Source organism: Rutidosis leptorrhynchoides, chromosome 3 (assembly GCF_046630445.1).
Source record: "Rutidosis leptorrhynchoides isolate AG116_Rl617_1_P2 chromosome 3, CSIRO_AGI_Rlap_v1, whole genome shotgun sequence".
NCBI classification, from domain to species: Eukaryota; Viridiplantae; Streptophyta; class Magnoliopsida; order Asterales; family Asteraceae; genus Rutidosis; species Rutidosis leptorrhynchoides.
The window spans coordinates 155,570,017-155,583,870 of NC_092335.1; the positions used below are offsets into that span (position 1 = coordinate 155,570,017).

Consider the following 13,854-nt stretch of genomic DNA (forward strand, 5'->3'; position numbering starts at 1 on the left):
ATATATATATATATATATATATATATATATATATATCGGTTCGTGAATCGTCAGAATTTGGTCGAGGTTATAACGAATGTAAGAATACAGTTTAAAATTCTTGAGATTTAACTTAACAAACTTTGCTTATCGTGTCGGAATAATATAAAGATAAAGTTTAAATTTGGTTAAAAATTTTCGAGTGGTCACACGAGTGGCATGATCGAAAATGGTCATGGAGAATCCGAGTAGACCACGTACATGTGAGTCAAAATACTCATCTTAGTCGGGTAGTCGGGTAGTTTGAACAAGAAAAAGTGTATCCATTTACCTTTATGCATTTTAATGATCACCTCGATCCCAACAAACAAATTCAAGCTCCATAACCGATCGACTGACAATGTGCTGAAATGTCCTCTATTTTTTTTTTTTGACAAAAATATTAATATATATATATATATATATATATATATATATATATATATATATATATAAAAAATAGAACCGAGGTTCCGGTGGAGCAACATTGATGAGATCATAACGATCTGTTATGGGAGTACTTAGGTTATAGACGACTAAAACTCAATGACTCTCACTCTGTTCGTTCTAAACACTATGAACGACTACAATGAATACAATGAATAGAGAGCGAACACTATAGGAAAAATTGAAATGTCCTCTATTTGGTATGGTGAACTAAAGACTAATTAAAATCCATTAGTGATGTTATATTTATTTTATGTTACTAACTGATTGTAATAGTAGAAAACATAATAAAAACATAATATATAATGATGTCGGAATAGTTTGAGGTAACCTTAAGGACTATTGATGTACGACAAAGTTAAGTCTTTTTATTCAAATAATATCTCGTAACCAAGTGTCAAGTACTTGTATCACTGTATGTATGCCGGCGACGGTCGACCAACTTTTTTTATGTCCTCCTAGCGTCAATAAAACCTCCACCGTTGTTTCGACGGTCGACATTATTCTATTCCAATTTTAATATTTTTATTATTTAACTGGAAAGTTTTGCATTTTTGTAGTATACATATATATACTAGTGTGGTTTTATGCACGGCCCCAAGCTTTAAATCTGTAGTTGTAGAGAATAGAAGCAAAAGATGCATCACAAATGACTTCAATAGCTTCAAAATTCATACCATGTTGCCTGTAACAAAAAGGCAGTCATATTATTAAGCTAAAAATAAGTATACAAATTAATATCAAAACGGAACAAATTACTACCCTATTAGAGACACATGGGTCACATATAATGTAATAACAAATCGGCAAACACCAATCAACACATTTTAATTTTAAAACAAAGAAAACAGAACACTTTAACAAGCTTTTAATTTTAAGATGATCTGGGTACAAAAGCGTAATATGTATTTTTAACTTTACGTTCGTACCTTTCTAAAGTATACTGATAATATTAAGTTGATGCCTCTTGACCCGACCCGTTGGACCCTTTCAAAACTTCTGACTCGTTTAGACCCGGACTCGTTCAAACCCAAACCCGTTTCGACTCGACCCCAACCCAACCCAACCCAACTCAGCCCGATTGCCAGGTGTATAATATATGTGCTCTTATCAACGTGACATATAAAGTCCATCACCCTAAACAATTAGGAAACTCAAACTATGCCATGTAGTAATTTAACAAAACAGAAATCAACATGGGCTGGTAATAGGGAGCATAAAGTTTGTAGCGTACCATATCAGAGCCATCAACTTCATCTTCAATAGCTTTCTTAAAGGTGCGTACGCTTTGATACATATCGATTGTCATACATAAGGTTATAATATGTATCCAAACTTGGCTTGCATCATTCCTCCATGTTCAATTGATCGTAGTGTACCCTGGAAGTTCAAGTAGAAGATTAAATGAGTAACCTAATGTTTCCTCATTTAAAAAAGATATGGCGCATACCATTTAACCATGGGTAGTTCAAGATCATAAAATTTGGATAGAATGAGTCAATAAAATTACACATCGCGCCAATTGCTAGAGAATGCAGTCGCCATGATAACCTAATGTCTAATGAGATCTGTTGCCTGACCTGCAGTTCCAATAGTTACCACAACAAATTTAGTTAGGTTTGAAGTTGCATGATGGCATAGCATAAAGAACAACCCACAACTTATGGTTCAAAACTCATGTCAACTCATGGTGATAGCAATAAATATATTCAAGAAAAGTTAACATGGATCCATTTAAACTTTCTCCGATTATGTTAAACAACAATTGAATCACTGATAAAATAATACTATGAAATGGGAGGTAGTTTGATTAACCAAATATTTCAAATTCAAACATAAACTGATGCTTCAAGAGTAAATCATAAAGTCCATCAAAATAACCACCATAAAGTCCATCAAAATAACCACCACTAAATTAACTCTGAACATTTCAAACCTAATTTCAACATACATAACCATTTTATCCCATTGTAGTAACGTTCCTACCAAAACTATAACCTGCATATTGTCACCAATTATAGCACCATGAAGTAAACCATAAGTCACCTACTTTTTAGGTTACAGTAACATCGTTACCACCAATAATTCCAGTAACCAAATTATATGTTACATATTTGACCTATTACAGTATAATTGCTATGGAAACTCTCAACAATATTGAACTTTGGTACCACTTATAGACTCTAGCAACACACCTAAAAGCCTTTTCTGCACTAAAACTATACAATTAGATTGCTACGTTTGTTAAAAAAAGTAGATGTAAGTCGGTGTGATTAGTAAAATAGATAAAGTATAATTACCTTATAATAAATCAAAATAGGTCAATATATGTAATCGGTGTGGTTGTGATCCAAAGCTTAAAAGTTCCCATCTTAGAATCGGACCAACAACAACAATCGAATGAATCACCATAACACAGACACTGCCACAAACACCATCGGACCAACGCCAACAATCGAATGAATCATCAACGACCACTTCTACACCGCCACGGCGCCACTTTCACGAACACCACAGGACTACAGCTTTGCAAGAGATTTGGGGGACTTTGGAGATTTGCATATGCTTTTCAAAAGAGGATAAAAAAGTGAGAGGATGAGACATGTTTTGTTTATTGTGAACATAAAAGAAAAGTAGAAGAGATGGAGAAATAAACGGACCCGCAAAATTCGACAGACATATCGATGAAGATGGAAACGCTAGAATTTTGTTTCATGTGTGTTTAGTGTAGAGAGTTCATGTAGAAGAGAGATGGAGATGAGTCATCAATTAGTAAAGGGGCACCTGTTGATTCATATGAAACACCACAAGAAGGCAGCTGGTGTAAAGCAGGTGGTAGTCAAGGTTAGAAGAAGAAGTAATAAGAAGCTGGCAGAAGGTATATCGGGCCAGATGGATTGAAAAAAAAAAAAATTAAGACAAACGGGTGACCCGACCCTGTTTGCTGCTCTACAAATAAAATTGTGACAAGTGTCAGATGATGGAGATACCTCTTTATTTTAACGCGTGAAGAAACAGCAATTCCCTAAAGAGTGACACGTGGCATTCATTGAGGCTGCTATAGGGAAAAACCTCTTCTTATATAGTACAGTAGTATAGTATACTATAGTATAGTATACTATAGTATAGTATACTACTAAATAGTACTACCTCCGTCTCATTTCAATAATCCACAGACAAAAAATACGCAGTTTTAGAAAATTCCACTAACTTCATTTCTCCACTAATGAAATATCTTATCTCTCCAAATCCACCAATGAAATATCATGTTTCCTTTCTATTTATGGAAGTGGACTATCAGAATGGGACAACCCAAAATGGAATACTAGCCTATTGGAATGAGACGGAGGTAGTATAGTATAGTACGTAGTAAGTAGTATAGTATGATAAGATATAAGCCGACATCCACCGTGTCTCGTATATGTGGGCCATATGGAGTGTACGTGTTTCAGACTTGGACTACTAGTACAACTTACTAACGTTGTTGTCACTAGGGGTGGTCAGTATTTGGTTTGAAACCGTGGAACCCGAAAATCAAACTGAAACCAAACCGGAAAAAAACCAAACCGAATTTGATAAACGGTTTTCGGATCGCGTCAAACCGAAACCGAATTTGAATTCGGTTTTCGGTTCGATTTTCGGTTTTGAAAATTCTGAATTCGATTTAACCGAAAACCGATTTCAAAACCGAATTCAAAATTTTTATATATTTAATTTGTATATTTATGTTTTAGTGTCATTATAGTTTGGGATCCAATCAATAAAATATATTCTCACCCATATGAATATTTGGTAGCTCACATTATAATTATGTTACTTAAATTATTATGTTCTTATTCTTAATAACAGAAGCAGTAAACATCATAATTAAGCTATAAATATTAATAAATCATCGAATTCTTGATAATTTAATAATACGTCATTGTTTTAGGATATAAATAACTAAGACATCAGTAACGCCACAATTAAACTACCAAAGTTCTCAGTTTTTTCATAATATTCGGTTTTAACCGAAAACCGAACCGAATCCGAATTTGAATTCGGTTTTCGGTTTGGTTCGGTTTTAACTTTAAATTCGGTTTTCGGTTCGGTTTTCGGTTTTGCCTAAAAAATTTTCAAAACCGAATACACCGAACCGAATAAACCGAACAAACCGAAAACCGAACCGATGAACACCCCTAGTTGTCACCTCCTCTGTTTTATTTTTTGACCTATTATTTGTTTCTACTCCGTATATTTGATTATTTATTTCTAAAAGAAAGACTTTTTTCTCAGTTAGTCCCTCCATTATACCCTAAATCGCTAGTTTGGTCCTTTGGTTTTTAATTTGGCAATCAGCGTCCCTGAATTATTTTGATTTGGCAATTAGCGTCCTTCCATCAACTGGGCATTCAAATTGGACGTTAACTCCCATCACGTGAGTTGCATGTGAGGGTAAGTTCGTCTTTTTACTCATTTTTTCACTAAAAATGAGGGACCACCGGCGCAAAAAGTTTTATAATTTATATATTTTTCACTTATAAATCTATAAAAATAAAATCTATTTTCATAATCATTTATTTTATCATCTAAAAAAAAAAAAAAACACTTCGTTCAATTAAACACTACGTCCTCAATTAAACACTTCAACCATCATCATCGCCGTCAACAATCATCATCACCAACAACCTTCATCGCCGCCAACACTTCAACCACCATCATCGCCGCCAACAACCTTCATCGCCGTCATCAACAAACCATCACCAACAATAATCTGATCTAATATGTCGATTAAAAGAGGGTTTAGTCACGGGTGGTTTATATCAAAAATGAAAACCTGCAAGTAGTGTAGATCTAAAATCGAAACCTGCAAGTGAGATGATTTTTGCAAGCGGGATGAAGAAGATTCTTGTCGTCGTTGAAATATATGTTGATTGTGAAAATGAAATCGTTGCGCACTTGAAACCAACCAATCTGCATCTGGGATTGGTGAAGAATATTGAATATCGGTAATTTATCGTTATTTCTTAGCAATTATAAATTATAATCCTTTTATATGATATGATATGATTGGGTTGGATCTATATGTATTACCTGTATATGTGTTTCAAATCGAGAGCTTTGTTTGAAAAATTGTTAGTAAAGATGATGAAAGGTCAGGTAGTGACCCCCTCTGTACATATATATATATATATATATATATATATATATATATATATATATATATATATATATATATATATATATATATATATATATATATATATATATACGGGTGTATATGTAAATTAAAGATGAAGATAAAAATGAAGATAATGAATATAGTTTTTTATTTTTGTTTTTAAAATTTTAAATTAAAAATATATAACTCATTATTGCACTGGTGGTCCTTCGCTTTTAGTGAAAAAGATTAAAAAGACGATTATACCCTCACATGCATTGCACATGACAAGGGTTAACGGACCTTTTTAACAGAAATTTGACGGAGGGACGCTGATTGCCAAATCAAAATAACTCAGGGACGTTGATTGCCAAATTAAAAATCGAAGGACTAAACTAGCGATTTGGGGTATAATAGAGGGACCAACTGAGAAAAAAGTCTAAAAGAAAACTATCAGACACATTCTTGGATAATAATTAGCTACTTCCGTTTGGAAGCTTAATTTAAGTGTAGACTTTGACTCTAAATCAAAGATTTATTCAAATTTGTAGCTGGGTAGTGGGTACATTTGTTATATATACTTCATTAAGTCTAGCATTTACCAATAAAAACACATTGTCACATACTACTCTCATTGGTATTCTTATAACTCACTTCATCAATCAATCTTCTATATACACAAACAAGAAAATGGACTTTGATTCACAAGACTACGAAGATAATGTGTTTTACGACGAGCTCACAAGGCATATATTAATGTTAGTGGATGATGACGATGAAACAAATGCAAGGAGAAATATAAAGGGTCGTCGGCCTGAATTTCAAAGGAGTACTATAGTTGCTTATGGTGGATACGGAAACTATTTTAGCCGGTTTGAAAATGGGAAGAGTTTGGAGGTGCCGAGTTGGATGGAGCGGTTGTGGGCAAGCAAAGGAACTGGAACCGGGGTGTTTATACCTCGTGTAGTGGCCGTCGGCAAGTCTAGAAGAAGAAGGTATAATAAATCAAAGAAGAACAAGATTAATGGTTGATTGTATAGTGTTATATAGTATAAGTAACATTTATTAATTAATCATTCACATTTTTTATAAATGAGAGAATAATTGATGTTATTCTTTATTTATATTTTGTAAGAAAATATACATACGAAACTGAAAATTACAAGTAACATACAAACATGCTATGTACTATCGTAATCACAAATAGAAAACATGAAAATAGATATGCAATATATAAGGATAAACATAAGTGTAAAACGATCAAACCGAATTGAAGGGTTGAACCGGGCTTGTGTTTGACACAATTCTCTTAAACAGATTCGACGTCTGTTCCCAGGGTACACCGGTTCGAAGCAGCGTGTACTGCCGGACGAGAGCACTTGCCTGAAAAAGATACCGGAAGCGGGGTGACCGAAGTTGTAGAAGAAGCAGCTGGAAAACCGAATGTAAGAGGGTTATAATTTTTGTTTGTGTGTTAGTTGATGCTTATTTTCTCAATACCAAATTTTTGTATTTATCGTGCAAACAAGATCTCAAAAGGTAAGAAAAGATTTACGAGATCACACAAAATATATTTATAAAATCCTTGATTGATAAATCAAATCTTTTAGGATTTGAAAAAGATTTACAAAATCACATAAAATTATTTACAAAATCCTTAGATTAATAAATCAAATATTTTAGGATTTGAAAAGAATTTACAAAATCACATAAGAATATTTACAAATCCTTGGTTGATAAATCTTTTAATTTCTTACTTTGCACTTAAACTAACAACTTTGAGACGCGATATCTCATTCACCATTAACCCGTTTTGGACACGCTTTAGTTCGTTTTAAACCTCTCATTAGTGGTTACAAAAACTCACTAAATAGTCGTTAATATATATCACTTTATTATATATTAATTTGTGTCCAAAAATTGGTGGAACACACTTTTTCAACCAAATTTTCCAACAATCCCCCACATGAATGGAGATCGCTTCTTAGTAACAATTATCTTCCGAATAAATTTCAGCGGTTGAATCTTGCATACGATAAGTAGGTGTTACCCTTTGAACTTTCGCTTGTGAAAACGCACTTAGTCTACTGGCTCTGAGTAGACGGCGATGTCTTTGAACTCGTCTGCCGTTTGTGTAGGTGACAATACGCTTCACACAAGACTCTGTCTGACAATCTCAAGTCCTCATAGTTATGTTCGTTATGGTCATGAACATTAGCCTGGTTCTGTAAGAGCTTATCAAGTATTGTGCCCCAATAATACCCTTCGAAGCGACCCCACTTCTCTCTCACATAGGTGATTCACCACCGAATGGCTACTGATTAACCACGCATGGTTATTTTAGTTGAATCATTAAAAGCCATGGGCTTATCCTCTTACATGTCACTTTTAGGAATGAACTAGAAAGTCTACTCATAATTAGTAAACTCCCTTTAAAAGGTGTAGGGGTTGCTAGTTTAGTAATTAACTCCCCCACAGTGACTTCGCCAGTTCATACAAGTAGGTTGTCCTATTGAACTCGGATCTTGGGATCTCCAGCCAACTGAGTTAGGTTTTCCTTCATATAAACTTAGCCTTTCAGGAGCTTCAGTCCCATTCCCACGCACGACTTATACACTAACTCTCTGCTTAAGCCTTTTGTTAGCGGATCCGCAATATTATCCTTTGACTTCACATAGTCAATAGTGATAATTCCTGTAGAGATTAGTTGTCGTACTATATTATGTCTACGTCGTATATGTCTATTATTACCATTATACATTGTGATGTATTATGTCTACGTCGTTTATGTCTATTCTTACCATTATACATTCTGCTATGAGCTCTACCAATCGCCGATTGGCTATCACAATGTATACTTATGGCCGACACCGGTTTAGGCCATCTTGGTATATCTTCAACGAATTGACGTAGCCATTCTGCCTCTTCACCAACTTTGTCTAAAGCGATGAATTCTGATTCCATCGTGGATCTAGCAATAACCGTTTGTTTAGATGATTTCCACGATATAGCAGCACCTCCAAGTGTGAATACGTACCCATTTGTTGCTCTGGAATCATTTGTATTAGATATCCAGTTTGCATCATAGTGACCTTCAATCACTGCCGGATATATGTTATAATGCAGCCCGTACTCTCGAGTATATCTTAAGTACCGAAGTAACTTAGTTATACAATTCCAGTGAGACGTTCCTGGATTGCTCGTGTATCTGCTTATCTTGCTTACATCATATGCTAAGCGAGTATAACTCATTAGATACATTAAGCTGCCAATAATTATTGAGTACTCTAACTGGTTAACAGTTTCTCCTCTGTTCTTAACTAGATGTTGACTTGGGTCAATGGGAGTTCTAGCTATATTGGAGTCATTAGCATTGAACTTCTAAAGAATTTTATCCACATAATGGGTTTGACTTAGAATAAGTCCACTTTTGGTTCGTGTGATTTTTACTCCCAATATCACATCCGCTAAACCCATGTCTTTCATGTCAAACTTTGATTTTAACATGTCTTTTGTAGATTTAATCATCTTCTCATTACTACCAGCAATGAGCATATCATCTACATATAGACAAAGGATAACATATCCACTTGGTGTGTATTTCACATACATACACTTGTCACATTCATTGATCTTAAATCCTGAATCAAGTATGACATTATCAAACTTCTGGTGCCATTGTTTAGGAGCTTGTTTTAATCCATATAAAGATTTAACAAGTTTACACACTTTCCTTTCTTGTCCATGCGCTAGAAACCTTTCAGGTTGTTCCATGTAAATCTCTTCTTCTAGATTTCCATTTAGGAAACACATCCATTTGATGTACTTCCAAGTTTCTAACGGCGGCAATGGCAAGTACCAACCTGATTGAGGTTATTCGCGTTACCGGCGAATATGTATCAAAGTAATCTAGACCTTCTCGTTGGCTATAACCTTTGATCACCAACCTTGCCTTATACTTATCAATGGTACCATCTGGCTTTAACTTCTTCTTGAATATCCATCGGTAACCAAGTGGCTTGCATCCCGGAGGAAGATCCACTAACTCCCAAGTATGGTTTTGTAAAATAGAATCTATTTCACTTTTAATAGCCTCCTTCCATTGAGGTCCTTCAGAGGAAGACACCGCTTCACGGTAAGTTGTAGGTTCATTTTCAACCACGTAAGTGTGAAAATCAGGACCAAATGATTTTTCTGTCCTTGCTCTTTTGCTTCGTCTCTGATAGTGCTCCAAATGAACATATATTTAGTCGCAATATCATCCCAATATGTAAAGTTTTTAGTTGCAATTATTCTATTTTTAAGTTGTAATCGTTTAAATAAATAAATGTGAAGACGAAGCTCGAAGATTAAAGAATTGAAGAAAAAGTGCCACTAAAGCTTGAAAAGTGCCACTAAAGCCATAGTGAATGACACTTGTGAACATTGGACTATTGACTATTAATAAATGGGGGGTATTGTCTAATTGAATGACAACTCATTGGAACCTGTCGAACCTATCTTCAAATTAGTTAATCTAATAATTATTAAAATGATTACGAATATCCTATTTAGTGACGTTTATACGACATCGTTTACAATCATTTAATTAATCAATTGGATTGAGTAATTTATTATTGATTATGGCCAAGTGAATAAATTAATGTATCATGGACCACTTAAAACAGGGGTGGATTACATACAATGATAATTGGTGTAATTGTTAACAAAGTATTAAGACCTTGGATTACACGCAGTCGATAACCTGGTGTAATTATTAACGAAGTATTAAAACCTTGTTACAGTTCGAATCCCTAATTAGTTGGAATATTTGACTTCGGGAATAAGGTTAATTTGACGAGCATTTTATAAGTATGACCGATGGACTATTATGGGCAAAACCCATATAGGTATCAAATAAGCCAGGGCAAAGGACAATTGACCCAGAGTAATAAATTAAAATCAAAACGTCAAACATCATGGTTACGGAAGTTTAAATAAGCATAATTCTTTTATTGTATTTCTCATCGTACTTTTATTTACTGTCATTTTATTATTCGCAATTTTATATATCGTCATTTAAATATTGTTATTTATTTTACGCATTTTAATTATCGTCATTTATCTTTACGCTTTATTTAAAATCGACAAACCGGTCATTAAACGGTAAAACCCCCTTTTATATAATATTATTACTATATATAAATATATAATTATATATATTTTATATAAATATAGTTGTTAAAAATATAGTACGTAATCACTAGCTCCCTGTGGAACGAACCGGACTTACTAAAAACTACACTATTCTACGATTAGGTACACTGCCTATAGTGTTGTAGCAAGGTTTAGGTATATCCCATCCATAAATTAATAAAACTTGTGTAATATTTTGTCGTATTTCGTAGTAAACAATAATAGTATTTCGTACTACACCTTGCACACATCAGTCTCAGCTCAAGCTCTTCTTCCTCAGATTCTACTAGTTCCTTTTGAACTCGTTCATGAGGTGTCTTAACTTTAACACCTTCATCGTCTATTCTAGACGAACTTCCATGTTCATTTGCAATGCACATAAATACATTTTCAAAGAACGAAGCATTTCTTGATTCCATGATTGAACCTTTATGTATATCTGAAATCTTGAATTCATGCATAAGGAACCAATAAGCCGTACTGTGTTCAGTATATCCAATAAATATGCAGTCAACAGTCTTTGACCCTATCTTTTGTGCATTAGGTAGTGGAACAGCTAACTTCGCTAGGCACCCCCACACTTTGAGGTACTCATAGGATGGTTTTCTTTTCCACCATAACTCGTGTGAGGTTTCATCCCGTTTCTTTTGGGTTATCTTATTTAAAAGATAGTTTTCCGATATGATGGCATCCCCCCACATTGACTGGCTTTCACCCGAACTCACCAACATGGCATTCACCATTTCTTTCAAGGTTCTATTCTTTCTTTCAGCAGGGCCATTTGATTGGGGTGAGTAAGGTGCAGTAAATTCATGTCTAATGCCATTTTGCGTACAAAATTCAGCAAAAGGTGCAACATATTCACCACCTCTATCACTGCGGACAACCTTGATTTTCCGTTCAAGTTGATTCTCAACTTCATTTTTATAAGCAATAAATTTCTCAATTGCTTCATCTTTACTTTTCAATAAGTAAACGTAACAGTACTTCGTGCTATCATCGATAAATGTAATGAAGTACTTGTTACCATTCCTTGTTGGAATGGATTTTAAATCACACACATCAGTGTGAATCATATCAAGGAGTTCGGTTATTCGTTCAACCGATTTGAAGGATGATCTTGTAAATTTGGCTTCAACACATGTTTTACATTTATAGTTTGAGTCAATGTGTGAAGTTGGTATGCAATTCAATTTAATTAAGCGACGAATGGAATTAAAATTAACTTGACCTAGTCTACCATGCCACACATTAGAAGACTCAAGCAAATAAACAGAACTAGTATTTGTTTTATTAGCTTCAGTGTTAATAACCATTGCATTTAGCTTAAACATGCCATTAAGGGCATAACCCTTACCAACATAAACACCATTTTTGGTCAACACGAAATTATCAGACTCAAACACTAGTCTAAAGCCAAACTTATTCAATAACCACCCAGACACAAGATTCTTACGAATCTCAGGAACATACAACACATTAGTTAAAGTAAGTTCCTTTTCAGAGGTCATCTTCAGGATCACATTTCCTTCACCCTTGATATCAGCTGTAGCAGAGTTTCCCATAAACAACTTATCTCCACTAGTAACCTCTTTGAAAATGTTAAAGAGGCTCTTATCAGCACACACATGACGGGTAGCCCCAGTATCAACCCACCATTCTCTAGTATTAGAACCAAGTAGATTAACCTCGAAAATCATAATAGTGAGGTCAGAAACCATAGCAACCAGGTTGTCAGCATCATCAACCATGTTAGCTTGCCAGGTAGTCTCTTTCTTTGGCTTCTTGCACTCATCAGCACGATGACAAGGCTGGTTACAATTAAAGCATTTGCTAAAGAAACCTTTCTTCTTGGCAACACCACCTTTAGGTCCAAGCTTAAACCATTTCCCCTTGTTAATTTTCTCAATCTTTCCTTTACTTTTGCTACTTTTTGAGGAGTGACCATGTTCAACAATATTAACCTTTGCCGAACTAGGGGTAATGCTCTATTTAAGAGCAACTTTGTTGTCTTCCTCAATGCGAAGACGGACCACCAGGTCTTCAACAGTCATCTCCTTTCGCTTATGTTTCAAGTAATTCTTGAAATTAAGCCAGCTTGGTGGTAACTTCTCAATTATTGTTGCAACTTGGAAACTCTCACTGATTACCATTTTTTCAACATGTATGTCATGAATAATGACTTGCAATTCTTGGACTTGACTCATAACAATCTTTGAGTCAACCATTTTAAAATCCAAGAATTTAGCCACTACCCATTTCTTGGTACAAGCATCTTCAGTCTTGTACTTTTTCTCCAAAGATTCCCATAATTCTTTGGCAGTCTCTGTTGTGCAGTACACGTTATAGAGAGAATTCTCCAAATCATTCAAGACATAATTGTGGCATAAATAATCTGAATGTTTCCAAGCCTCAACCGCGCTCACAGTTTGAGCATCGCTTCAACAAGTTGGGGAGCGGTTTCAGTTAAGACCCTCGCAAGGTTCAACGTGGTCAGATAAAAACGCATCTTTTTCTGCCAATGTTTAAAGTCCACACCAGTGAACTTTTTAGGTTTCTCAGCATAAGAAACAACCGCATTAGGTAGCGGTGCAACAGTTCCACCATTATTTGGGATAGCATCCGACTGAGACATTCTGAAAAAGAGACCGGAAAACATCATTAGTAACAAAATTAAAAATAATAATTAAAGTTCGTAAATCAATCTTGTAACACTCATATTATTAATCTCTATACCTATTAAAGTGTAGCATGCATATTAAATCTAATTGTTTAATATGTTGTTGTTATATGCGTTGATCATATATTACACATGTTTTATATCATTTTAAATATAAAATGTGGGAAGTTAACTTACCATACATACAAATAAGCTATTAGATATGCATATTTCAATTCACCGTTTGTATTGTTTATAACTTATTCGCTTACATATATTTTGATTTATATAATTATATAATGATAATGATAATGATAATTGTAGTGACCCGAACTTTTTCATGATTATATATTAAATGAAAACTATATTTACATGATTAAATGTTTCCAACATGTTAAGCAATCAAACTTGTTAA

At 34.4% G+C, this 13,854-nt stretch overlaps 1 long non-coding RNA gene across 3 annotated transcripts; it reads right to left on the reverse strand.

The window, feature by feature from the left end:
- Positions 1 to 1,053: 1,053 nt before the first annotated feature.
- LOC139896920 (uncharacterized) lies at positions 1,054 to 3,296 on the reverse strand. Of its 3 annotated transcripts, XR_011776373.1 has the most exons (5): positions 3,126 to 3,296; positions 2,766 to 3,030; positions 1,976 to 2,045; positions 1,700 to 1,845; positions 1,054 to 1,150 (listed from the first exon to the last, which is right to left on the reverse strand). It is a non-coding gene; the product is annotated as an uncharacterized lncRNA (long non-coding RNA). The 3 variants fall into 3 exon arrangements; XR_011776372.1 differs by having other exon boundaries at positions 2,766 to 3,296; XR_011776374.1 differs by having other exon boundaries at positions 1,916 to 2,045; positions 2,766 to 3,296.
- Positions 3,297 to 13,854: the final 10,558 nt, after the last annotated feature.